Source organism: Anas acuta, chromosome 3 (assembly GCF_963932015.1).
Source record: "Anas acuta chromosome 3, bAnaAcu1.1, whole genome shotgun sequence".
Lineage (NCBI taxonomy): Eukaryota > Metazoa > Chordata > Aves > Anseriformes > Anatidae > Anas > Anas acuta.
In genome coordinates, this window is record NC_088981.1 from 41059927 (window position 1) to 41085621 (window position 25695).

General features: G+C 45.9%; 1 protein-coding gene across 6 annotated transcripts in view; it reads left to right on the forward strand.

The window, feature by feature from the left end:
- The first annotated feature begins 2575 nt into the window (after positions 1 to 2575).
- Positions 2576 to 25695, forward strand: part of TRERF1 (transcriptional regulating factor 1) — a 101370-nt gene continuing 78250 nt past the window's right edge. For 2 of the 6 annotated variants that reach the window (XM_068676762.1, XM_068676767.1), the window contains exon 1: positions 2579 to 3046. The gene's annotated coding sequence lies outside the window, so the exon portion shown is untranslated. Of the gene's footprint in view, positions 3047 to 3075; positions 3228 to 3272; positions 3443 to 25695 lie in introns of those variants that run through there. The other 4 variants (XM_068676768.1, XM_068676766.1, XM_068676764.1 and 1 more) reach the window with 4 other exon arrangements.

Sequence of the window (25695 nt, forward strand, 5' to 3'; positions counted from 1 at the left end):
AGTTTTGTTCAACCAACTTGGCAATTAAGGCCTGGTTTATTTATTCATTATTTAAGCTAACGTCCACGATTCAAAATTCAGTCTGGGAAGAGGCATGAAAAATTGAGAAACTGGACAGACACTCGTGTTTTGGCTGCTGTGACTCCGGCCAGCGAGACGCTTGCATGCATGTGATTCATTGAGGAGCCTTAAGGGATTTGTTTTAACCACTCCAGCTGCTGAACAAAGGTAGGTTGCCTTCTACCATAACCATGCTTTTCTTTAGTCTTGTCTTTTTTTCTTTTGGAAAAAATAAAAAGCCCACAAATTCAAGTCAAAGCCTACTAAGCAAACTTAAGGCATTTGGGAAGATAATGACGCAGCAACCCTGTACCGGAAAGGAATTAGCCCAAAGGATGATCGGAGACCTCTGCCACTTCCCAACTTCTGTACTTCTCTCGTTCCTAAAACAGCCCTACTTAGAAAAAATTAAAATTCATTAATCTCTGACAAAAATCTGACAGAGCGATAGCAGTTACCATAAGACGCTTGCTGCTCTTCTGTTGTTTGTAAGCAGTGGGAGGTTTCAAGGCAGCTGAGCCGCCCCGACTGCTCGCTGCTGCTGGGGCAAGCGGCTGCCCCCAGTCCCTCCCCATCCCACTCGTGGCCGGGCGTCCCTGCAGCTCCAGCACCCGGCTGCCATCGCACAGAGCTAACTGCTAAAACTGCAGGAAATAAGCCCAGAAGGAGAGGCTTCTTCTGCTTTGGAGAGGTGAACCAGCCTGCCAAGCCAGCGGGCAGGGACGAGGGAGTGAGCTCTCCCTCTTGGGACGGCGGCGAGCTGGCAGTGGGCACTCGGCCAGCCTGGGGCACGCAGCCCACACGTACCTGCCAGTAACCATGGCCAAAATGTTGTTAAGCAAAATCATGGCAAGCCCACAGAATTATCCCAAGGTTCAATACTGAAAATAGGTATATTTTGTTACTCAAAACCGGGAAGCTCAATCCTCAAATCCTCCAAGATTAGAAGACGGATCAGGAAAACTGCAAGCGTCAATTACGGCTTTGTGCTTCTGATGGAGACCAATTCATAAATTGCAGTATGACTACAGAGAATGGGGTGTGGCCCCCACCTTTTTCTTGAAATATTGTCCAAAGCTAATAAACTACTTTATTTCATTCAGAAGTTTTATGGATATGCTTGTTATGGCAGAGTAATAGGGCCGAGCTTATGGCATGTCAGAAGGCTGCCCGATAACGACTTTCTGTTCCGATTTAAGTTATGCTACGTGTTTGCTTCTACTTGGAGAACTGCAACACAAACCCGCACACTTTAGGTAAATCCGGTATCTCCTGGCCAACTCAGTACAGGTTTGTTTGCGTGGATCAGCTGAGCAAGTCAAGATGCTGCGACAAACCTATAGCGTTACATTACATTGCTTATTTTCCAAAGTCATTTTGGAAATCACAAGCAATACGGGCTATTCTGGGCTTCAGACTAGACACAAAAAACAAACAGAGGCAAGGCACATGTTGAGTTGTGGTTTTAATTCTATTTTCAACACAGTTTATATGACTTAGGACTCCAGCAAGCAAACAAGCTAACCATTGAATCCAAAGCTCAGCATAGATTCTGCATAGCTCAGCACGGAGAAGTTACAGTATCTGAATGGTATTTTTCACTTAAGGAGAAATAAAATTAGAAAATGACTAGCTGGCTGGCAGAAAAAAAAAAAAAAAAGAAAGAAGAAAGACATTTCTCTCTCGACATTTTAAACAACTGAGACCTTTGCATGTAGTACAAAGGAAAAGGAGTTTAACAGCCAGAGGGTGATATCATGCTTCTTCACTCTTGCTCTAATCTACACCGTAAATCAAAACAATCTCATAAAAGGTTAAATTATTAAGAACGGTGGCCCAATGGAAGTGCCATGCAACCAGGAAACCAGGATGACCATAAAAAGAAAATGAGGCTGCTGGTAACCATTACCACGTAGGGCTGAATCAGGAGCGCTAACACCAAAGACCTATTTCTGTTCCTGGTACAAGCCGTGAGAGTTTTATCTTTCCTTTTTTTCCCCCCCCTTCCCGCTCCGTGAAGGCAGGGGCAGGGGCAGGCCCCATCCCACCCGCGGCTCCGTTTCTCCCCAGCTCCCCCCGGCTGCATCCCGCAGCCCCTCACCCGAGGGGGTGGAAGGGGGGGGGAGCTGGTGCCGCAGCGCGACGCCGGCGGGGCTAAAAACTGAGGGAAAAAGGGCCGCTTTCGGGCAACTCGCGGCTGAAGAAATGAATACACGAATAAATGAATCCACCGCAGCCAGCAAGTTGCAGGGGGCTGGCTGCGCGGCAGCACCGACTCCACGCTCAGCACCACGCCGGGCTCTGGGAGGAGGGGGGGAGAGGGGGCTCGGGGGCGGCTCGCCCGGAGCCCTGAGGGGGGCAGCGGGAGGTCTGGGGGGGCTTTGGGGGTCTCTGCCAGCCGCTGCCGGGGCGGCGGCGGCGGCACCTGCGCTGAGAGGAGGGGCCGGGAGTGGAGGGGGGGGGGGGGCTTGCCGGGCGGCGGAGCGGGCCCCGGGGGCGGCGGGCGCCCCTCGCCCCGCCGCGGGGCCGGGCGGCCGCCGCCGGCAGCAGCGGCAGCAGCGCCCCGACTTCCTGCTGCTGCTGCCGGGCAGGGGCCGGGGCCGGGGCCGGGGCCGGGCGGCTCCGTGGCGGTGGCGGTGGCTGTGGCTGTGCCGGGCGGCGGAGGGATCCCGTCGCCTCCCAGCAGCCTCCTCCCCCTTTTTTTTTTTTTTTTTTTTTTTTTTTTCTGCTTCTGCTTTTTTTTTTTTTTTTTTTTTTTTTTTTTTTTTAAAGCCTTCCCTCCTCTCTCCTCGAGAGAAAAAAAAAAAAAAAAGAATTTGACAGCGATTTTGCTGACAGCGGGGATTTTGGCGCATCGCGGAGAGAAGGAAGAGAAGGGGGGGGGCAGAGAAAAAAAATAATAATTAAAAAAAAAAAAAAGAAAGAAATAAAAATTAAAAAGGAAGAGAGAGCCCCGCGGGTGGCGCACAGCGAGGCCGTGCCCGAGGTAAGCGGCGCTGCCCCGGGCCGGGGGGGGTGGTGCTGGGGGGGGAGCGCGTCCCGGCCGTGTGCTGGGCAGCGGGGCCGAGCCCAGCCGTGCCGGGCCGAGCCGTGCCGAGCCGTGCCGGGCCGGGAGCTGCGTTTCCTGGCGGAGCGATATTGGTTTGGGGGCCCAGCGCCGCCAGAAAGTAGGACCCAGCGCCGGGAGGGGGGGGGGGGGGGGGGGAGGTGTGTGTGGGGGGAAATTCACAGCGCGATCCTTCCCTGGGCGCCGCCAAAATGATGGCATGGTGAAAGAGGGAAAAGGAGGGGATTTCAAGCCAAAAAAGAAAAAAAAAAAAAAAGAGAGAAACCCGAGCCCCGCGGCCGGCCCCGCGTGCACTTGTTGCAGACTTCACGCCAGGTAGGGGAACGCTTGGCAAGTTTCATTTTTGCATGAGCTGGGGCTTCTGCTGCAAAAAAAAAAAAAAAAAAAAAAAGTTTGCAGCTGACTTCTCGGGCCGCAGCGGCCGGGAGGCGAGGCCCTGCCTCCCTCCTCCTCCTCCTCCTCCTCCTCCTCCTGCTCTTCCTCCTCCCGCGGGGGGCGGCGGGGCGCGGCCCCCACCTGCCCGCCGTGGGGCCGGGGGCTTGGTCCCGGGGGGGTGCAGCGCGGCGGGGGGGCTCCCCCTGGGGGTGTCACAGCATCGGGGCTGGGGGCCACGGCCCTCCAGGGGCAGCCCCACGCGTGGCCGTGCCCCCCCCTTGCCCCCGCGTGGCGCTCCCCGCAGCCTCCTCCTCCTCCTCTTCCTCCTCCCGAGGGAGGCTGCGGGGTGCGAGGCTGCGGGGACGCGGTGGGGACGCGGTGGGGACGGGGTTTCTGCCCCGCTGTCCCCCTCCAGGAGAGGGGCAGGCAGCGAGGAGGTGGCTGGAGGGGCGCAGAAGGATGAGATTTTCCTCGTCTGTCCTAATTCCGGGGTGTGTGTGTGTGGGGGGGGGGGGGGGGGGGGGGGTAAGGAAGACAAACTGCTAGCCAGATGTTTAAATACCAGAGCGATGATTTGCAAGGGAAATTAATTGGCAGTTAACCAGTTAATAAATGGATAATGCCTACTCATCCTTCTGCCGACTTCGCAGATCGGTTTTCATGCCTACCAGCCCAGCCCTGAATATTCAGGGTGTGAAACTTAGCGGTGCCGGCACGGCAGCCCGGTAAAATCTGACTTCTTGCTGCTGTCCCAGCGCGGCCACGCCGCCCATAATTCCTGCAGCCGCCGCTGACGTCCGTAGATTTTTACAGACTAATCTAATAGCAGCAAAGTAGATATGATGACCCATAACTAAACTATTTATGGAAAACATTGCAAAGTGCTTAACTGCGTGATTAACGTGGTGAGCAGGTAATCACCGGGGATAAAGTTTTATATCTTCGACGGCTATAATTTTGCTGTGTCTGCTGCAGAGACGGGAGTTCACTGCTTCAGCTTGGGCCTTGCCCCCTGCGCTGCTCCGCAGGGCGATGCCGCTGCTCCTGCGAGCATCCCGTGGGGCGCCCTGCTGGGACCTGCCTCTCCCCCTCGATGTGCGGAGGCACCGTCGCGATAGCACGACCCGCTGTTGTGATACCGACCTGCTCTTGTGATACCGGTGCGTGCGTGAGCCGCTCCTGCACGCTATACAGGCTGCCGTTCGCCGTGATTGCTTATCTGCTTCGTGGTCCGTGGGGATGTTACGTCGGCTCAGAATGGAGCCGTTTCCTTAATAAGACATATTTATCTAGAAATAACCATTTCGCTTTGATACCCGCTGGAGTGACGTGGCGTCAAGTTCTGTGGTATGTTACCTTCTTTTCTGAGGCTTATCCCAGGCGCATGTTTAACATCCAGGGTGCTACTTCATCAGTGCTCATGGAGGCCTAGATGGTGTGGAAGTTAAGCTGCGTGGCTTTGTAATTAATAATGTCATGCCAAACAGACCGCATTTATTTAGAACTTTGATAAGTGATTTTTTCATACGAAGAAAACATGTCATGTGCATTTTCCTTCCATAGCTGATAGTGCTTTGGAAAAAGTAAGCGCTGGTGTATGCTGCACGTGAAAATTTTGTGGCAAATAAATGCCTTTATGATATTTTCCGCTACAGTCGATAAGCAGCTCGAGTTTCTGAAGTTGGGAGATTCCAGCAAGGAGCTGGGCAGCGCTGTCGGGGTGGCAGTCAAACCAGAGTGTCTTGAAAAGCCCAAATAAGAGTAATGCAACTTTAATAGAAAAACAACTCAGATGAAGCTGGCCCGAGAGAAGAGTGCAGGATCAGCCTCTTGGCGAAATGATAAGGGCAGCACTTAATCACCCTGCCATCGATGTGTGTCCTGCCCGGGGCACCCGCGGGGAGGGATGGGGCCCAGGGGCAGCCAGGTAGGGATCCTGCCTTGGCCAGGGTTAGCGTAAATAAACCACAGCATGACTAACCTCCCTATCTAACACTGACTCACGTTGCATTTGGTGAGGCTGAAAAAGGCTCCATGTCTTATCCACTTAATGCTCTCGACCTCTGTGTTGCCGCTGGTCACGTGCCTCTGGTTTGTGTTTAAGACCGGAAAGTGAGTCCTTGTTTCAGGTTGCTTCACTTTTGGGTAGCACTCAGCAGGGCTGGGTTGGAAAAGGGAATTCCTAGGCTGGGAGCTCAGGAGCTCCATTGCTTGTACTTCTTCAGGCCATTTTAATTTTTCCAGTCATGTGTTGAGGTTTGTCATTATAAACTGAGATTGTAACTTAGCATCTGGTAGGGAGTGTGAGAAGAGTATAAGGAAAACAGTCACATAATGTACTGCAAGTTTCCTAAAGCAACGTGAGATAATATTCTGCTGTGAATATTTTAAACTCTTTCTGTAATTTTTTGTTTGTTCCATTCTAGTGGGGAATATGTCACTTAGAAACTTGCTTGGCAAAGTGGTGGAGAAGGCGTTCCTCTCCCTCTCCCAGTTCTGTAATGGGACAGTACTAACCTAAAGAGAGGCCCCCCGGTCTGTAGCGTCATTGTGAGATTCTGGTGTTGGAAGGCTGCGTCTCTTTATGATGTGTCATAGCAACTTGTGAGATAAGGCAGTTTCATTTCAGCTTCCTTAGAAATACTAAAAAAAAAAAAAAAAAAAAAAGGGCAAGCAGTGTTTGGTGGATGTAAGGTAATTGTTGAAGGGGCAAGAACTTAGCCCTTAGGCTTTTTTTGAGGCTTTTTGGCTTCCAACAAGGAATCATGATCTATCTGGCTTTCCTTTTAGAATCAGAGGGACCCTTTTGCCTCTGGTCCTCCTGTGTGGTGCAGACAGGAGCACCTCCGAGCACACAGGTTAATTCTGCCTGGGGCAGCCTCCAAGCCCTCACGTGTTTATGTACATCGAGCAGCACCAGTGGTGGCACTGGCTTCCAAGGAGCTGCTGAGAAGAAGGACCATTGCCGTGTGTGTCAGTGTTTGTAGGCAGGGGGGCTGGGTTTGAAACTAAACTAAAAAATGGAGGCAGTGAGTTTTGCTGCTTGCGGAGGTTTAAAACCTCTTCATAACTTGTCCGGTGCTGAGAAACCTATTATTGTCATCAATTGCAGGGCGGTGAGGGGAAATCGGGCCTTCTAAGATAAAGACAAAAATAGCACGTTCAAATATATTTCAAGAAAGGCGGCTCTTCCTTCAAAGAGTGTGTCTGAGCACGGCTCAAAGGACGGTGGCCAAAGTTGTGTCATTTTTTTTTTTAATTTTTCTTAACTCTTGAAACCAGGCAGATTGAAGAGATCCAGTGGCTTTTGAGCAGGACACGCTCAGGAGTGAAGCTGCCTTGCAGATTTTGGGGAGACGTTGCCCCTTAGGCCTCGAGGTGCGTGGTCGAGCCCAGCCAGGATGGCGCCGCAGGCAGCACAGCGTGTCCCATCAACACCGTTTCGTGCTGGGTGTTGGCTTCTGAGGGGAAGAGCAATTAGGACAGGTGTTAATTTTCTGCCTCCCCGGCTTGGCTGTGTGGTGGTGTGGGCATGCTGGAAGCAAGGGGCTTGGAGCATCAGCGGGCCGGGTCCGCCAGGCTTCTGGCTATCGGCTCACCCTTACAGTGCATGCACCTCGCATCGATCAGAAGAATTGACCCAAGTCCTGTGACATTTCCCGGCTTTTCTCTAGCCCTCAGTTTCAGAGAGTTCTGCTGAGAGAAAGAGGACATTGATTTGTGTGGGGAAAAGCTGGAAAATGTGCTCAGGCTACAACCTGCTGCCTCCGAAAGCAGAAGGCAGGCGCGTAGTTCGTCTCACTTTCTTCTCAGGGGGATAACGGCTTGGGAGGCCCACAGCACGCTCTTAATGGATGCCCCGTTACCCTGTAATGGGGTATTTTTTAGAGATTAGGCTCTACGTATGACAGTGGGGCTGCTGCAACATTTTGGACGAGTTCTGTAGTGTTGGGTGTATTTTGAGGTTCTGACTGAAACAAGTCTTGTGGTTTTAGCTTACTCCGTAACAAAGGGTAACGCGTCTCACACAAACAGCCCACCTCAGTTTTCGTAGTTGACTGATGATTTGCTCTGGAAAGACCCAAAATGCTGATATGAGGTAGGCTCGAAAGGTACCTGATTCTTTCTTTTTGGCTTGTCTTTCTCCCGTTTACAGTTCAAAATTTGCTAGGATTTTGTCCAGATCACTGATATTCAGCTTTCCCTCGGCTGGTCAGCTTACTTTCCAGGAACATGGACACAGATGCTGAGTTTTCCTCAGCTACCACTGAGGCCTTTATAAATCAGCCGTCCTGCGGCCTTATCACAAATTTTCTCAAGTCTTTTTAGTCCAGCAAGAAAATGGTTGCTGCCTTTCCCCTCCCTCCTCTTGTCAAGTGCTCATTGTAAGATTTTTGATAGAGACTGCATTGTGATATGTCCTTGAAGTGCTGTGCTGCAAGGTTTTGTTTTGCCTTTTTTTCTTTTCCTTTTTTTTTTCCTCCTCTCTCTCTTCATGTTTAGACTTCATTGCATTTATAGCAAAGCAAGATTGTTGTAGATGCTCTTTTTTGGTATTTGTTTTGTTGTTGTTTATCAGAAATCTTGTGTTCTGTGATGAGGAAAAGCTTTGACTCGGGTACTAAAACCTCCAGCAAATCCTGAAGTGTTAAGGCTGCAAAAATACGGATTGGGGAAGGGTTGCTCCAGCAAAACAGGTATGGGTTAAGTGTGAAATTATCAGAAGCTGTGTTTTAAAAGGTGGGAGATTTTTGTTTGCCCTGTCTCAAGGCTTTCAGGCTTCCTCAAGGATGACAGGGTCTGTCTGAGATGCAGAACTTACACCAGGTACTTTCTCTTTGAATATTAAATCCTAAATGATTCCTTCAGCATAGGGCTGTGAAAAACAAACCCTGTGAAGTAAGTGGCTATTCAATTTAAAATTTGGTAATGGCTGAAAACTTCTCTGTCTTAAAGTTGTTTGATTCTTAGCTGGCAATAAAAAGGTGCTGTACAGACCCATTTTTTGTCTTTGTTCTCTGCCCCCCCCCCCCCCCCTTATTCTCATTGATGGGGAAGTTTCATTTCCTTTATTTATATATTTTTAGTGTATGGGTGTTTGGGGGGTGTGGGGAAAGATAGGAGGGAAGTCCGTGTTCTAGTTTTTGTATTTAAAAGAAAAAAAAAAACAAACCTCTAATGCTAATGGGTTTAGCAATGGCCTGAAATACATTCTCCCCTTTAAACCAAAAACTCTACTGGTAAAATAGTGCATGTTAGGGGATCGAGGGGTTTTGCAACAGTTCTGTGTGGGTAAGAGTCCTGTCTGAGCTCCAGTTGTATTAGCAGGAAAGTATTTTTCCCAGTATTGTTATGTTTCACATGCCAAATCAAAACTAGAAATGCCTTTTCTTGGAAGGATCTCTATTTACATTTGGAGGGTTATGCCAATTACAGCTATATTAACAACCTTTTTTTTTTTTTTTTTTTCTCTCTCTCTCTCTCTCTCTCTCTTAATCTTACACTTGACCTAAATAGTAACTTCTTTCATTTTCTTAACAGAACATGCAGTACAGTCCTAGCGTGTAGTTTTGGAGCAGCCAGTGGGGTAAACACTGCTGTCCTACGACACAAATGCATATGGGCACTCTTGCAGGATTATGGTTTTAAGGGGGTCCTAGTGAAACAAATGCTCTAGGAGCTTTGCATAAGTTACAATAGCCCTCTGCTATGCATGCAGAATTGAATGCAATTTATCATTAAGTAGGAAGTATATTATTCATATGCTGTAATACTTTCTTCCAAGTGACTCCACTTACTTTAATTTTGAATACAGTTTTTAAATCCCGCAGATTTGGAAATGCTGCATTATAGATTTGTGAAAGTTTGGAGGCATAAGACGAGATGCTATTAATGCTCACTTTGATCAGAGGCTGAAGATTATGTGGACAGTGCAGCGATGCATGACGTGGGAATAGGTAAATGGGGATTGTTTGGCAGGAGTGTGTAGCTCCTTGCCATGCCAGGAAGGTTGCTGCTGACCCTTCTGCCTGCTGGGCTTGTGCCCTCGGTGCTGCGTCTCTGCTGCTGCCCTGCAGGCTCCTTCTGGGAGACAGAGAGGGCATGCTGGTGGAAGAGCCTGTTTGTACCAGAAAGTCCACCGACTAGTAGATAGTACTGCTATTTTTTCACGTGGAAATTTCATAGTTGTTTGCTCTTTTTTGAAGTTAAGCCTTGCACTGTTAGCAAGAATAGTGGGGTATTAAATAAGAGTTGGATACTGACTGGTCTGTGAGCGATTCACATCTGCCACAAGTCTTAATACTTAAAGACCCTGTATAGCTAAGCTGAGCTTTCTTTTCCCCAAAAATTCAGGCCACCAAAGTCCTGAGATGTTTAGGATGAGTTCCTTAATTATCTTGCTGTTGCTTCCCTTTGGCCTGCCTCTCGCTTTGTCTCATCCTCAGCGTTGGAGCTGGGCTTACCTTGCGGGGAGGTGGTCAGCTTTGGGTTGAACATGGGCTGCTTTCAGCAGTGAGAGCACCTCGCCTCACTCTCTCTCTGGAGGCTGAAAGTATCACCTTTGCAATGGCTCCTAGGTTGATGTGGGACTTTAAATAAACACGAGCTCTGTGGCCATTACCAAAGCTGTGTCTGCTGAGTGCAGGAGGTTACAGTCCCCTGAACCGCAAGTTTACATTATGTGTAGCTCAAATCCAACTGCTTTGAGCACAGCAGTTGGGTTGCTGCTTGTGCCCCCGATACAGTGGAGGGAAATAGGTGGAAGCCGTCCAGTTGCCAACCCTTTGGATTTTGATGGAACAAAAGAAATAGTTAACGCTCACCTACGCGGAAGCTTTGCAGAAGTGTTGGTACTGCTGCCTCGCTGGCCTGCCACGCCATTCGAATTCACGCAGCGGTCTCCCACATGGTTATTTGCATCTGTCCTCCTATCTCTGTTTTATATCTGCAATTTCAGTACGTGCTTCCAGAATTATTTTTTTTGTTCATTTCCAATCACTCTTCAAAGATAACTGGCAAAACCAACAGGCTGGTTGTGATTTTACAGCAGTAGAAGGTAGACAACTTTGATCTCCTTGTTAAATGAATTTTCTTCATGTGTGGGCTGGGTGTGTAGTGTGTTGATTTAGTTTTTATTGATCAGTGTAAAAACGTGAATTCAGCATCACAGCAATGATAATAAACAAGTACTTGCAGTGATATTCTAACGAGTTCCTGGCAAAAATAGGGCAGAAAACCATCTCAGAGATTGACATGCTTTAGTGGTGAGATGCTGAACCAAGACACATTTGATAAAAAGGACTGAGTAAAACTGTTTGAAGTTCTGACTTTCTTTGGCAACACAACTGATGCGAGCAGTAGCATGCCAAACAGGGCAGAATGCGGTATTTTTGTACACATTTGAGCGTTAGCAATGGCTTTTTTGCCTCTGTCCAGAAGTACTCCCACCATCTTCGTGACACCAAGATAGGGCAGGTTGTTGGAACCAGGTGTCTGCTTTGTTAGAAGGTTTCTCTGGACACAGGCAGCAAAGCACTCGTCACTGAAGTCTTCATCTGCAGGAATGCCCCACAAAGCTTCCACATGTACTTCAGTAAGCCTGCACTTGGCATTGGGTATAGAGGGAAGGTAATGCAGTATTAGGTACTAAACATTAGGTACAGAGGGGAGGGAGGTTGCTGAATTAGCAGACAATTTATATATGGAAAAGTGAGATTCATATTCATAACTACATTGAACCCATATTTATGAGTATGATAGGAGCATGTCTTCATTTAAGGTGGCAGTAATTCTTCTAAGCCAGCATGTTTGCAGAAGCACGGGCAGGTAGCTTCTCCCTCTTTTTCACTGATGCTGTGTGTTTGCAAGACTGGAAGAAACTTCTCAGTGGGGATGACGGGCAGTAATTCTTTGCATTTTTTCATCGGCCAGGCTTATTTTATGCTGTCAGTGAGTAAACTGGTATCTGAGCTGCATGGATCAAGATAAAAAAGTATTGTTACTGCCTACGTGTGTTTGAGAGAAGTAGAAAATGAGAAGCAAAATTTACCTAAAGAAAAGTGTTTTTTTTCCAGCACTATGAAATTTTGAAAGAGCTAGGTCGTAATGAACTTTAATACTTTTCTAAAGTTGCTGCTATTATAATGAAAAAGCATGAATAAGAGAACATGCCTTGCAGGTAAAATGAAAAAAGGCTTCTCCATTTATATGCTTGAAAACCAAAAATGCATTGCAGAGGGTGAATTTTACCCTTCATTTTGCTTGTAGTAAAAATTAGTCTTTGAAGTTAAAAACGGCTTTAAATTTAAAGAAATAATACACCTGAAGAGGGAGGTACACAGAGAAAAGACACTGGGTTAAGTGCTGTTTTGTTAATGAAAAGTCTGTGTGTTAAGCCAACTGTGGCTGCCTGCCTATTGAGGTTCTGCTCAACGTGAGCAGGGGGTGATAAAACGAGGTGCTAGCAGACATGTATTTCAAAGATTTCCAACTGTCCAAAGGAATTTTAATCTGACTATCGAGTGCACAGATATAAATGAGAACCTAGGACTGCAGAAGTGCAATAATTTATGAAGGGAACGATACTTCCATGCTTCAAGTCTGGTAGCATGCGATTCCTAGGCTAACTACTCGATCGTTAGTTAAAGTAGGGGTTCATTAAAATAACATGGGCTCATCTGGCTTTAAAGACCAGCTCTCAGCCAGTAGGCGATGGTCCAAAACTCATAAGGTTTCAGCGCAGACTTTGTGGAAATGGCATGTAGATTACTGCATAAAGCTGGTTGATGGAGAGGCTTCCGTTGGATTAAGTGTGCTCCAGATTGGGCCAAATTTTTCAATTTTTAGTCATCTGTGGCAATGTCTATTCATACTGTAGTCGCTTGAACTACTTCTGTGACTGTTTGGAAGAAGGTGCAAGATTGGGTCAGTGTATTAAGGCAGCTCTTAGCTGTAGTTATTTTACTCTGTAATAATTGCGTTCTTCTACTTGAAGAGTTGTAATTACAAAGCAGACGATGCGCTTCAATTATGTGAAGAAAATCCTTAAATTTAAGCCCCACGCTATACTTAGCACAAACAGTTTTTCAGGAGGAACTTTTACTTTCAGGTTATTTTGGGAAAATCCGTCCTGCTAAGTATGTAAATTGCAAGAAATGAAAAAAGAGAACAAAAGAGCGGGGCACCTTATTTTAGGTCCCATCAAATGCAAAGTCGAATGTGCCCGTTCTAGCGGTCTGTAGCATGTGTCTGTGTTGTTCTGGGGCTGCTTTTGGTACCGGTGGGCCAGACCACTTGGCCTTGCCGTGCCTCACCTGCTTTGCACAACCAGGTTGCCAAATGATCAGCCCAAGGTGGGGACTGAGCATTTCCTTCGGTAGCAGGGAGCCAGGGGCCACATGCCATGGGGGCTTGTGCTCATGGGGACCTTTGTACTCGTGGGACCTTTTTTGTTCGCTTTATTTGTTTTTCTGCTGCTGCGTGGGCGACTCCATGGTTTTTAGGTCAGTCCTGTGCCATAGCAGGAGGGTTTTGTACCTGCACCTATTGCCTATTAAGGCAATGAGAACCTCTCCTTGAATGAAGCGCAGCCAGACTGCAGATCTGTCTGCAGATCAGAGCGGAGGGGATGGAAGAAGCGGTGTTCGAGTGAATGAACGAACTTTCAAGCTGACTCAGTGATACACGTACAGTATATGCTGTAGAGATTAGTCACCACTTACTGTAAGTCTTTCTTTATGGCGCTTGGTGGACAAGCGGCTGTATCGAGCTGCCGTGAGCGAGCTTTGTAGGCTGGGAATTCAGGTAAATGTTATTTCCACAGTATTTTCCCATTGAACAACAGCAACAACAAGAAAACACAAAACCTGAAGACCTGTAAATTACTGAGCTAAAGGCAAAAGAAATCTTTTAGTTATCTCAGAGTGTTGCTATCTTTCTTAATCTCTGAAACTAGTAGGGAAGTGAATAAATTATGCAACAACTCTTTTTTTTATTATTTAGAAACCTGTGCTTACATGTTGTTAGTACTGTTCTGCCCTGTCCTGTGCAGGTTGGTTTGATTTTTGTGCTTTTTTTTCATTAGGTAGGTTTCAAGCTGCATTTGGTTGAAACACCAATTTACATGATGGTAACAGAATAACAATTACAGGGAAGGATATTCATCTGTGAAAAAGCACTATTTTCATTTGCCAAGTAGAAACTTCAGGAAGATTACCCTCCAGGTTGAATTTTCTCATAAATGTTCCCAAGTTCTGAAAATATTTACTGGCATAATAGGTATGCATAGCACTTAAGGCAAAGTTTGTATTTAAGAAGTGACTTTTTTGTGGAAATGTGGAAAAAGTTTTTGTTTTTTTTTTTTCTTCCTATTTAAAAAATTGAAAATACTAAAAAATATATATTTTTTAAATGGTTAAATTCTTGTGCAGCTTTTTCTGAATTACCCAAAATTAGTAAGTTGTTTGTACTTCCAGACTTTTCTTTCGGTTTGTTCTTTTTTGTTTGGCTAAACTTTATTTTTTCTTAATTTAGCTGGGCATTTTTTGTAATTCTTAGATGCCCTTTCTCTCTGATCCTAACCTGTTTTGCTTGGCTTCTTAAATCTATCCTTAGAGAACTGTAAATTTCAGCCATGACTGTACCAAAATTGCTGTAGAGTTGTTAGAGCAAGATTATTATTATTTTTTTTGATAGTTTGCTTAAAATTACTTCCTCCCCAAAGAGAAGAAAAAACAAACACGGTGCTGAAGAGTGAGAACCAGACGGTGCTGGCACCGCAGGGTGGGACTGCCGTGGAGCTGCGTGCCCGTACAGGCGGCTTGGCTCCCTGCTCGCCCGATGATCTGATCCCGCAGCGCTGTTGGAGCCCTCTGAAGAGCAGGAACGAAGGCTGCAGGAGTTATTAACTTGTGGGTTATCTCGCACTGTTTATTTGAAATGGAGGCCAGATGATTTACATATCTCTGCATCTTGGATCTGAAAAAAGATCATTTCTTTTTTTTTTTTTTTAATGGAAGTGACATCACGGCTTATGTCAGCCGGGCTGCATTCAGGCCTTTTTCTCCTCCCCGTTGGGCTGTTAGCTGAGCGCGAGCTCGACGTCCTGAGTCTTTCCCTACATCACGTGTCTTGGTGATAACTTCATCTCGGTTCAGAGACCCATAACTGCGCTTTTGTACAGTTACATGTGAGAAATAAAGCTCTGGGCTGAAGCCTTTTGACATTGGTGGGCACAGAGCTTACTTTGTTGGTGGGCCTGGCGACCCTTCAGTGGGGCTGTGCGGGTCTCCCCTGTCTGCGAGTTGGTGTTTTGGAAAGTTGGTTGCTGCCTTTGTTAATGTGAGGCAATTTTTAAGTAAGTTGCTTCCCACGGGAAAAACAAACACATGCAGGAGAGAAAGGGAAGAAACGTGACATCGGATCCAGGTGATGGTGTGTGGCAGACGGTGCTGGGATGATGGTGGTACCAAACACAGGCAGAGAAAGAGCAAAAGGGTAGCGATCATCCAGGCTCCTGAATTTCCAGCCACACTGTTCCATGTGCAGAACTGATTCCAGTTACTTATAAAATAAAGTAAACATTATAACAAAACTGTCCATTGCCATGATGGATGTGGAGGTTTGCCTTCCCTCCTGCCTTTCATCGTCTTCCCCCTGCTTTGGGAGGAAGGCGAGGAGGCCTTTGGGCCAGGTACATCAGCAATTTTGCATCAGGCTCGTGGCAGGCGAAAGTTACAGCTGCCCATTCACACGCTGTGCATTTTTTGATGCTCCAGCTCTCCTGTAACAGTCCCCGTCAGGGACTTGGCAGAGAAGGAGGTACATGGGATGCCCGCAGGGAGCAGAAGCACATGGCCCTAACCCGCCGTACCCAGGGGAGAGATCAGGGGCTCGTGTTGGCGTTACCCTGCCTGCAGCTATGTTGGTGCTCGCACACGGCGTGGAGGTGGCCTCTGAGAAAAAACTAGAGAAATTACACGTCCCTTGTGTAATTTCGAGGGGAGGACTTCGCCAGTGCAGTTCCCCGTACAGCCATATGCTATTCTTTTCTTTTCCATATGTTCTCTGATAATTGTCGGGAACAGGTGCCTGCGAGCCGAGGCGGGGCGGTATTTTAAAATTAGACTTCTAATGGGGAAAAAGAACCGTGTGAGTTCAGTGCTAGCAAAAATGTCAGGTTGAAAATCTTGGCCGCTGAAGTTCATGTTTGTCATCGGGCAACGGGATGGCTGGTAGCAGCGATGGTTCAGCTGCAGAGCTGTGACTTCTGAGGAGGAGTCAGTAGTTCTGGTTTTGGATCTGCTTTGGCTAAATCTGGGAAAAAACACCATTCCTTATGCGTTCATCAGCCCACAGGTTCTATGTTGGGCATGTGCTGCACCCCTGCTTGGTGGCTTTGGTGGTGTGGGCTGGAGGAGACTTGAAATAAAATTTCTATTTTGCTTGTCTCCCACTCTTTGACCCCATCTTCCCCTGTATGTATTGCTGAGCATCCTGAGCTGGTTGTGTGCATGTGTACTGGATCACTGTTGGTTACTACCGTGATAGCCATTTTTGACCCTGATTTTCCTTCTATCATCTGAAGCAGAGCAACTATTAAGAGGAGGATGTGGAGAGATTTGCAGTCATTCTGGTCTTAAAACAGTGCTACTGCATCCACTGAACATCATTCCGGGGCGTTGCACAGCAAAAATCCCCCAGTATTCCAGGTACTTTTGCCACATCATCTTCACATCCCCATAATTAGCCCTCTGAACAGCCATTCCTTTCATGTATCAGCTGGGGAACTTTCAGCCAGGTGTAGCAGATCTCTAGGAGCCCAGCAACTCAGAAGTATCTTGCATGTGAAAATGTCAGGGAAGACATTATACCCCTAATATTTTTGCGGTGCTTTTTGTTTTGTTTTGCTTTGTTTTGTTTTCATTTCTGGTAAAGAACTAGTAAAATATAGAGCACATATGGAAATGGCAGACGTTGTTGTTGGGTTCTTGATTTTTTGTTGTTGTCCTTGTTTCTAAAATTAAGCATACAGGAGTCTGCAAGATCCTGCAAAGATTTCAAACAATATTGTACAGTCATGTGTTCAAGGAACCTTTTTAATCTAGTCACACACACGCACACACACACACACACAAATACACACATATAGTGAATAGATCCAGGTTTAAAAAAAAAATTGCAGTAAGGAGAGATGAACCAAATGGAGAAAGACAAAATACTGCAAAATATCTGTGATTGTACTTAAAAAAAGTTTAGGTTTTGCTGCTGGCATTCTGTTGATTCCTTTTTTTTTTTTTTTTTTTTTTTTTAAGTTTGTTTGTCCTTCCCTGTGTAAGAAAAGAACTTGTGGTATCAGCTGTTCTTGTCCTTAGCAAAATGTTGGTAACTGAAATGTGGATCATGTGAGCCAAGGGGTCCCTGTCTGCCGGAGAACTAACCCTGGCTTTTTCATATGGGTAGGTTATGAATCCATTATGGTCCCATCCGTGCACACGAGGAGTAAGTTTTCAGTCTGCTGCTGCCGTATGTTGCTCAGCTCGGTTGCAGGAGGAGCTGTGATCTCACGGCTTGACCACAGACGCGCTTGGTGACGTTCCCATGGGCCGAGCTGGTTGCAGAATTGGGTCAGCAGGACGCTATCCTGGGAAGCTGCCTGGTGCGGGACCCTGCAGGCTCTGACACCTGCTAACTGTGGTAACTCAGGCTAGCTGTTGGTGTATTTACATAACAGCTTTCTTGAATGATTTTACTTCTACATCTCCTGGACTTGAGCTACTACTACAAGACTTCCTCCTCCTTGAGGCAGTTCTGGTGGCGTGACCCACACCACTTCAGAGCAAGCGTTACTCAAGTCAGGCGCTGAATCAAGCTTGCGCTTTGCAGCTGCAAAAGATGTACGGCACGTGATGTAACTGTGGGTGATACTCTTTTAATTGTTTCTGACAGTAAACTTAGTAAAGAGGTCTTGATATGTATATATCTGAGCGTATGCACTGCACATCTGAAAAGCAATGAGCAAACATACATATATGCATTGTATTGCAATAGTTTTCCACGGGGAGTTCTGTTATTGTTGTCCCTTTCACAAATTGCGAACCTGTAATTTTTCATGGGCTGTTCTTTGGCCCACTCTGCCAGAGAGGCTCCATCTATCATGTTAAAAAAATCAATAAAAAGTCTAGAGGTTTATTTATAAAGTGGAGCGTAGAGAAAGGGTGCAAAAATTCCATTAAAATGGCAGTTTAGCGCTAGCTATATCTCTTTGGGACTAAGCTCCAATATTTTAAACTATTAAAATTGTTACAAAAGTGCTTTTAAAGTACCACAAATCACAGTAAGGCTTTCTAGTTGAAACTTGCCTTTATATAGTACATAGAAGTCAGCTTATGTATGTTTTTGGAATGTCTGATGCTGCCCTCAAATGCCATTTTAGCATCCATTTTAGAGCTTTATTATACTTAATAATCTTATAGGTTTACACTCCAGTGAAAGTACACGGATGTAAGAAGTCAGAATTTATTTTCTTGAGTGTATGTGTGTCTTTGTGCAGATGCAGCTCTGTGCAAGTTAATTATTTCTGAGGAGTCTATAGGCTTCTAATGTAATTCATCAGAATTGCTTGGCTTGGCACATGTTACTTCGTTAGAGGAACTTACAAATTCACATGGCTGTGGGTTTTTTTATTGCATAGCAGTTTTCACCACTGATGTGTTGGTCATCAACTCCATCTTTCCTATCCAAAGAAATAAATGTGTCCTTCTGCTCATAAATGTGATGCTGAAGGGTTTATGGGATAGTATCCGTATGAAACCTCTCAGATATCAGAAGCAGTGGATTTGAAGTGTGAGCTTAACCTCCCCACAGTATCCTCCTGACTTGCTTTAATAGCTGAAGAAGATTGGTTTTGAAACTGTTGAGTTTTAAACAAAAATGATGCTGAAGGGTTTTATGTTGTCATCTTTTTTCCTGGGATGAGGAGGTTTAGTTCCAGAAAAAGATGGCGAATTCTTATTTATAAAGGCTCTGTGTGTTGTGGGTTTTGTTGTCTGGTCCCTGAGGAAAGCCAGTGCGACTTGGGAGGTGGTGGAGGTGCGTGGGCCTGGGCTGAGGGCAGGTTCCCCATCTCCAGGAGGGAGCACAACACTCTGTAGGGGCTGCGCAACGAATGTGGCAGGAGGTGAAAGAGAAACCCCAACTCACCAAACGTGTGCGTGGTGTAAATACAGGCCCTGTCACGCGGTCATATCCCTGCATACAACTGAATAACTCAGTCCATCATTCCTGCATTATTCATCCATCAAATTTTCCTTTTCTTACTAAATTACAGCCGCATTCTACCTTTCTTCTTGCTGTCTTTCTCTGTGTATGTTTTCTTCTTTCCTGGCTGTATGAAGTTAGGGTAAAGTAATGATCCCAGAAAGCTTAAAAAAAATAAGACTATTAACATCGCCCTTTTGCTGTTAAGTAACATTTGAAATTTCAAAGGAATTAGCCTATGTAATTACCATGTGGCTAGAAATCTGTTGAGAATTCATACTGGTGTTTGGAAAAGCTTTCCGGGGAGAACATTAAAGCTTGAAAAAAAGTGCCTTTTACTCTGTCCCTTTCTCTGGCCTTTTTCTAGGTGAACACTACTAAAATCTGTTTCGTAAGGTGTTTTTCTGTGTGAAAGGGAAGACTTTGGTTGTGTTACACAGCTCTGAGTATAAATGATAGTTAGCTTCCCTGCTTTTGAAATAAAGTAAGCAAGTAACGTTAATGAGGATAAAGGAGAACAGCGTCCGTAAAGAAAACAGTTTCCTGCAAAGCCCTTCCAGTCTGGAGTCACCAGTCTGCCAGAGACAGGGCTGCAGGTGGGTTAATTGGATTTGGCCAAATTGTGATTGCTGCCACTTGAGGTTGGCTTAGGCTCTTCTGTCCGGTCCCTTCCTCTTCTTCCTCCCTCTCTGGCGAGGGAGCAATGTCTTGGTGCTGTGTGCTGCTGTCTTGACCAGAACCTGCAAAAAGCCACGAGGCAGGGAGAGGAGCCTGGAGGCTGATGGAGGGTGTGAGAAGAGACAAAGGAGGGAGAGTGAGGAAATGTTGGGCTGAGGTCTTTGAAAGACATTTGTTAGGCCAGGGTACTGCAATGGTGTGGTGGTTGCTCAAAGTGATTTAGGAAGGGTGGTGCCCTGGAAGGGAAGGGAGGGTTTCTTCTTCTCCTCCGGCCATCCCACAGCTGCTGTGGAGGTTGCTCCCTGGCTGCCTCTCTGGCCTGGCTGGTTCAGTCCATGGTTCCCATTTCTCCGTGGGTTCCCATTTCATAAAATCATAGAATCATCCAGGTTGGAAAAAACCTTTAGGATCAGCAAGTCCATCCATCCATTTCTCCTCCCTCTCCATGTTCTTATCTTCATAAGAGGCTTCCTCCATGGTTTTCTCTCGGTTTCACGGGGTGCCTTTTTGTTCCTCTTTCATCCCGTGTTAGTGACATGGAAGCATACAAAAGATAGGTTATTACAAAACACTTCCACTAGGGTAAGCCTGTTGGGTCCTGCATCTTGGTGGCGTGCTGCTGCTCTGGCAGCATTTGGAGGGGTCTTTTTCCTGCTCAGCTCCTCATCCTTCAGCACGCAGGGCTAGGGTCCTGGGCTGCCATCCCACCTTCTTTTCCTTCTGCGCCTGCTTTTGTAGCATCTCTGGCAGGATTTGTGGTGGAGGATGTGGGACTTGTTGGTTAGAGAATCTCAGTATCCTCCAAGATCCCCCAAAATTCAATCTGTCACGTACACACGTTGTTGTAGAGTTGGGTAGGTGTGGCAAGGTGCTAGGAGAAGGCCAACAGTCTGTGGAGGAAAACTTGCTGCTTGTCTCTTCACCTGTGGCGCTGGCCTTCTGCAGGTAGTGCTAAAAACACCTTTTTTTTGTTGAGCATTGACCATTTCTGGTGCTGTCCCTGAGGAGAGCGGTCTTGCCCGGTGCGCTGAGCCGGCCCCGCGACCAGCCAGAGCGTTTCGTGTAATCGCTGAAATCTGTTGGGCTGGGGCTGAGCGGCTCCGACTGAGCCCTGGCTCGTGGCCAAAACAAGCTGTCCGGGTTTGTCTGAGGGGTGGCAGCCGATGGCTTCAGCTTCTAAAATTTCTCTGGGAGCAGCTCTGCCTCTTGCCGGCTGCTTGAGTTTTGTCGTGTTGTCTTCGCGTTGGGGCACGGTCTGAACCCTAAAGAAACCGAGCCTTCTGCCTGGTCAGATTTCCTGTTCCAGTGGTTTGGGGTGCGGGGGGATTCTCCTTTCCTCATGTGGGGTGGGGGGAAGGGCCTCTTTTGCAGGCTTGCTGTAGGGAGGTTGTGAGTTTTTAGGATATTTTGTATTTTTTATGGGTGTGGATGCTGAGCAGGTATCCAGTGGCTGCTTATGAGTGGGGAGGGCTGTCCTTCTGCAGGTCTGTCTGATGTTTCACGGTCCGTGGCTTGCTTTTATAACACTCCCCCTCTGAGGTACAGAATGAGGTCGCTATTTAACCAAGCTGGTGTAACTGTGTGCGTGTTTGGCTTCGGGGGGCTTCCCCACCCAAGCTGCTGGTTTTGCTGCTTCTCCGGTGGTGTGTGAAGGCCGGCATCAGCCCTCTCCGGCCTCTGGGCTCGTCTGCAGCAGGCAAGACAGAGCTCTCTAGTTTTTTCTTTCTTTTTTTTTTCTTTTTGGCTGAAGAGAGGAAGTGGTAGATACCAATCTTTCTCTCTCGCACACCCTGCCATGCACATCTTGCTGGTGGCCACCCAAACTGCCCCCTAGAGATGCTACTCTACCGTGACTAATTTCCTGGCTTTTATTTTGAAAACCGAGTCATCAAAGCTTGCACAGATCAGCTGGTGCAAGCTCCAGTCTGCTCTGTATGTGAAAACCTAGAAAGCATACTTCTGGGAAGAGATGTTGGAGACTTTTCTATTTTTTCTTCAAATCACACACACACAAAGGGAGGGCAGTAGTGAATGTTCAGGATGTAAATAATTTAATTGGAGTGTCTTGGTCTCAAAATCGAGACTAAGTGCATCGGGAGTAGTAGATGTAAACTCTGCCAGGTACGAAGACTAACCAAGGCTGTAATCGTTAAAAATTTATACTGCTAATTGTAAATCTATAAAAGCTCTGAGTCTCATTTGTGAGATGATCCACCTGTGAAATAAACACTATCACGTCCTTCCCTTGCTGTTTATACCAATACTTGTCACTAGTATTTTGTGGGCAGCACCACTTAAGTGACTGTGCACGTTAGACATAACTGTTGATAACTATTGGTTAACCTTCCATGAAGAAATATTTTAGCTAATAAACGTACAAGCACATGAATTTAGCCATTCCTTGCATGTTTTCCCAGCTATAAAAATGTTTCAGCAAAGGCAAACATCATTTTTCTCAGCGAGTAACTGCTGCTCAGGAGAGAGTTTGGTGTTTTTTTCTGCTTTTTTGTTGTTCTTTAAAGCACACACACAAGAAGAATGCTAACAATAAAAATCTGTGTTTGAGGTATTAGTGATTTGCTAATGTAGGGTCAGGTATTTGTGTTTACTTTCTTGTATGCCACTTGCTCAAAACCAAACAAATGCTACCATGTTCTTGGTGTGTATACAACTGCAGATGTGAAATACAAAGCACTGAGTAGAATAACAAAATTAAATTTTAATTGTAGTAGATGCCCTGAATTAACTCAGTTGCCAGTGGAAGTGCATTTAGAAAGATGAAAATTAAGACAGGTCCCCCCTTGATCTGAGCAGAAAAAAGAAGTCAGCAGAAATCTGCTACAACTATGTTTTTAAGGCCAGTACAATTTCAATACCTGAAAACCATTTTTTCCTGGATTTTGCCTTTATTGACAGAGCTGTAAATGCAGAATAACTTCACTCTACTTGGTAGAGTTCCTGCAGATCTGCATCAGCTTAACAGCTATCAGCTGAGCCTCACTTCCTTGTTGGCCAGAAAACCCAACCCAGTTCTTTTTTAAAAATAAAAAAAATAAAAAAAATGGGGGGAAACTGGCTGGGCATTAATCTTAGATAACCAGGTTCTTGCTTTAAGGAAAAATAATAACAATAATAAAAATCTTTTTCAGACAGATTGTTCCTTAGGAATGCTGGGAGGAATGGTGAACCAGGGAGCTTCCTGTTAGCAGTCTCAGTCCTAGCATTTGGCTCCAAAAACCCAAACCACAGCAACCTCAGAAGGTAACCCCCAGCTTCTCAGAAGGCTGCACGAACCCTGCCCAGAGCATCCTCCGTCCTGCAGCCTCCCCAGCACAAGCAGTGGGGCGAGGAGGCTGGAGAAGCTCTCAGAGCCTCAAATACTATCGGGAGGCTGCTGCTGCTTTGGTGGGAGCCCCAGGAGAGGGAGTGGGATGGTTGGGAAGCAGTGCTAGCTAACTGCTGTGACATTAGGAACCCAGCCCTTTTTTTTTTGTTTTGTTTTCCTTCCCTCTTTTCTTTCCAGTGAACAGCTTTGAGATTGCCTCGCTCTTTAGGAATTGGTTGATACCATTTCATTTGTGGGAGAAGTGAGTCAGCCCTACCCCAGCATAAAGTATTTCACAAAAAAAAAAAAAAGATATATTTTCCTCTTTTCTATACATTTTATGTCTAGATAGTAAGTAATGATAGATACATTAATTTTTCCTCCTTTAAAATTGCCTTGGAAAGCTATGGCAGTGAGCTGTGACATGGTTGTGACACTTGCTGTCTTGATATAAGCCCGCATCGGGGGCTCTGCTCCTGCTTGTGCAGCCCTGCAATAAGCTCCAGTTGGTCGGACACGTCTCAGTTGCCACATGCTTGATTTTGATGCTTTCTGGCACATTCTTGTGGTGGGATTTTGCCGGATCAGGACCATGAATGAGCTTCTCAACACGCTGTGGGTCACCCTTGTCTGAGGGGGGTTAAGAACAAAAATTGCATGCAGACTGCTAGAGACACAGCAAGTAAAAGCAGTCCACCTTCTATTTTAACTATGGGTGGTGTAGGTTTTACTGAATTGTTGCTAAAGGAGCTTGGTGAGATTGAAAACGGGCCTGTCCCACCTTCCTCCAACCATCCCAGCGCTGAAGTGCTGCGATGCTGTTTGTATGTTGCTGCCTTTAAGAAAAGTAAAGAGAGACAGCAGGAAATGAGGACGTAAACTCTGCGCGCTTCTCAGAAGCAGAAGGAAAGTGACATCACTGCTTTTCAAACTTGGAGCAAGCTTCACTTCTTGTAGTGGTTCTCGCCATATCCACTTCACAAAGAAAAATGCGTATGTTATATAGCACTGATGTGTCATGTTCTTAATTTTTCACAGTGCTGGTTTATGCAGACGTCTTACGGTAACTGCTTCAGAATGGTTTCTGTTTTATCGAAGGCCTGATTAGCTAGGAAGGAATGGGAAATCCAAATCTTAATAACAAGTACTACTGGCAATATTTATTTTTCTCTCCCTATTTAAATATGTTTTCCTTTCTTTAATTTTTGTTTGCATATTATCCACTGAACTATTAGTCTATGAACCAGTTGTAATTTAGAATCCTGCATAGTAATCCATTTCAGCAAAAAAGTGCTGCGAAATTTGCTATTATTTAAAAAGTAAATGTCCTAAAAGTTCTGGAATCTTTTTCTTTTTTCTTCCTCCTTTTGTAATTTTTACTCTGTGTAATTATTTTCAAGGGGTTCTGCTGCCTTCTGAAAAAAATGATGCTCAATGAATATCATGGGATAATACAGAAGCCTGTGTAGGATGTGCACTGACCTACCTAAGAAGCCCAAGAGAGATAATTACAACCTTTCTTAGTCTAAATACAACCGTGCTTTGCAAATGTTTTTCCATGCAAAGAATGTGAGCCAGTTACATTTTGGAGGCTGTATGTATATGGAAAAGGGACTATAAAGTATAAAGGAGATGCCTATTTCAGGCAATTTTTGACGAGTTCCAGATTAAAAAAAAATAAAAATAAATTATAGCATATTAAATTATTAGGCATCTTTATTAGGGTGTGAGGAAGATTTATGCTGTAATGAAATATTGCTGCAACCCAATTTAGAACTTGACAAATCTGGTTTTATAGGCCTGAATTATAAGGGATACCTCATTATTTGAGGGGAAAAAACTTTTATTGTTATTTTTGGCACCCTTGTCTCCTCTTTGGTTGGGTTGTGCTCTGCAGGAGCTGCTCTGGGCAAGATGTCTCAGCTGATGCTTTTTCAAGGGAGCTGTGCAGGATGAAGTCATCATCAAGGATCACATCCTGGCAAGCCTTTCTTACCACATGTGGTCACTGATTTCAACTCAAAACTCATTCAGTCTTTGTTGCTCCTCTGGACCAGAAGCATAGGTCTTCTTAAAAGCATGGAGTTCCACTCTGTTGTCAGATATATCAGACACAGCATCAGTATCTGATAAACACATCAGTATCTGCAGCTATGCCAAGTGTAGCTACACCAGAATTACACATACGCTGCTTTAAATAAATAATTAAAAAAAAGCCTTATTCCTTCTGGGTTGTCTCTCCATTTGCATGAAGATTTGCTTGGAGTTAATGTGTTTGCTGTATGACCTGGTGTAGGCGTAATGGCTTGCAGTGGACCATAGTATTTGTCAGTCTGCTCAAAATTTTGGTAGCATGTTCTTCTCTGAATGACTTCTGAGACTGCTCAGGCAGTTCTTGTGGCTCATCACAGGTATTCTCCCCGCTGAGAAGTAGAACTGGAAGCAGACTGAGTTGGTGCATTTGACTGGAGTGGAGAACAAATTTTTGCTGGAAATAATATTTTTTCTAGAGCAATGAGTTCCTTGTGTGCAGGGTTTCTGTTTCCCCGGCTGCCCTAGCATGCAAAGTGATCGATCTTGAGCAAATGACACACTTGTAGCTACAACCATGTAGGCACACATCGGTGAGCATGTGACAAAGGAAAACAAAACGCACGGGGCAAGCTCAGCCGGCAAATCCTCCAGGTGTCTTTTTTTCTGCTCCCTAGGGGAGAGGGGCACAAACTTGTCCCTACTCTGCTAGTGACTTGCTTGCTCGGTGGCTCTGCGAGTGCCCTTTTGGTGTGTTGTGCCTGCTGAATGGGATGAGTACAGCGTGTCTGGGTGTAAGTAACGCTTACCTGCGGGAGAGCGCCCTGTCACGCAGAGTGATGAGGATGACTTACTGGGAAATGAAGTCTTGGGAGTCTGAAGCTGGAGCAGGCACAGCTTG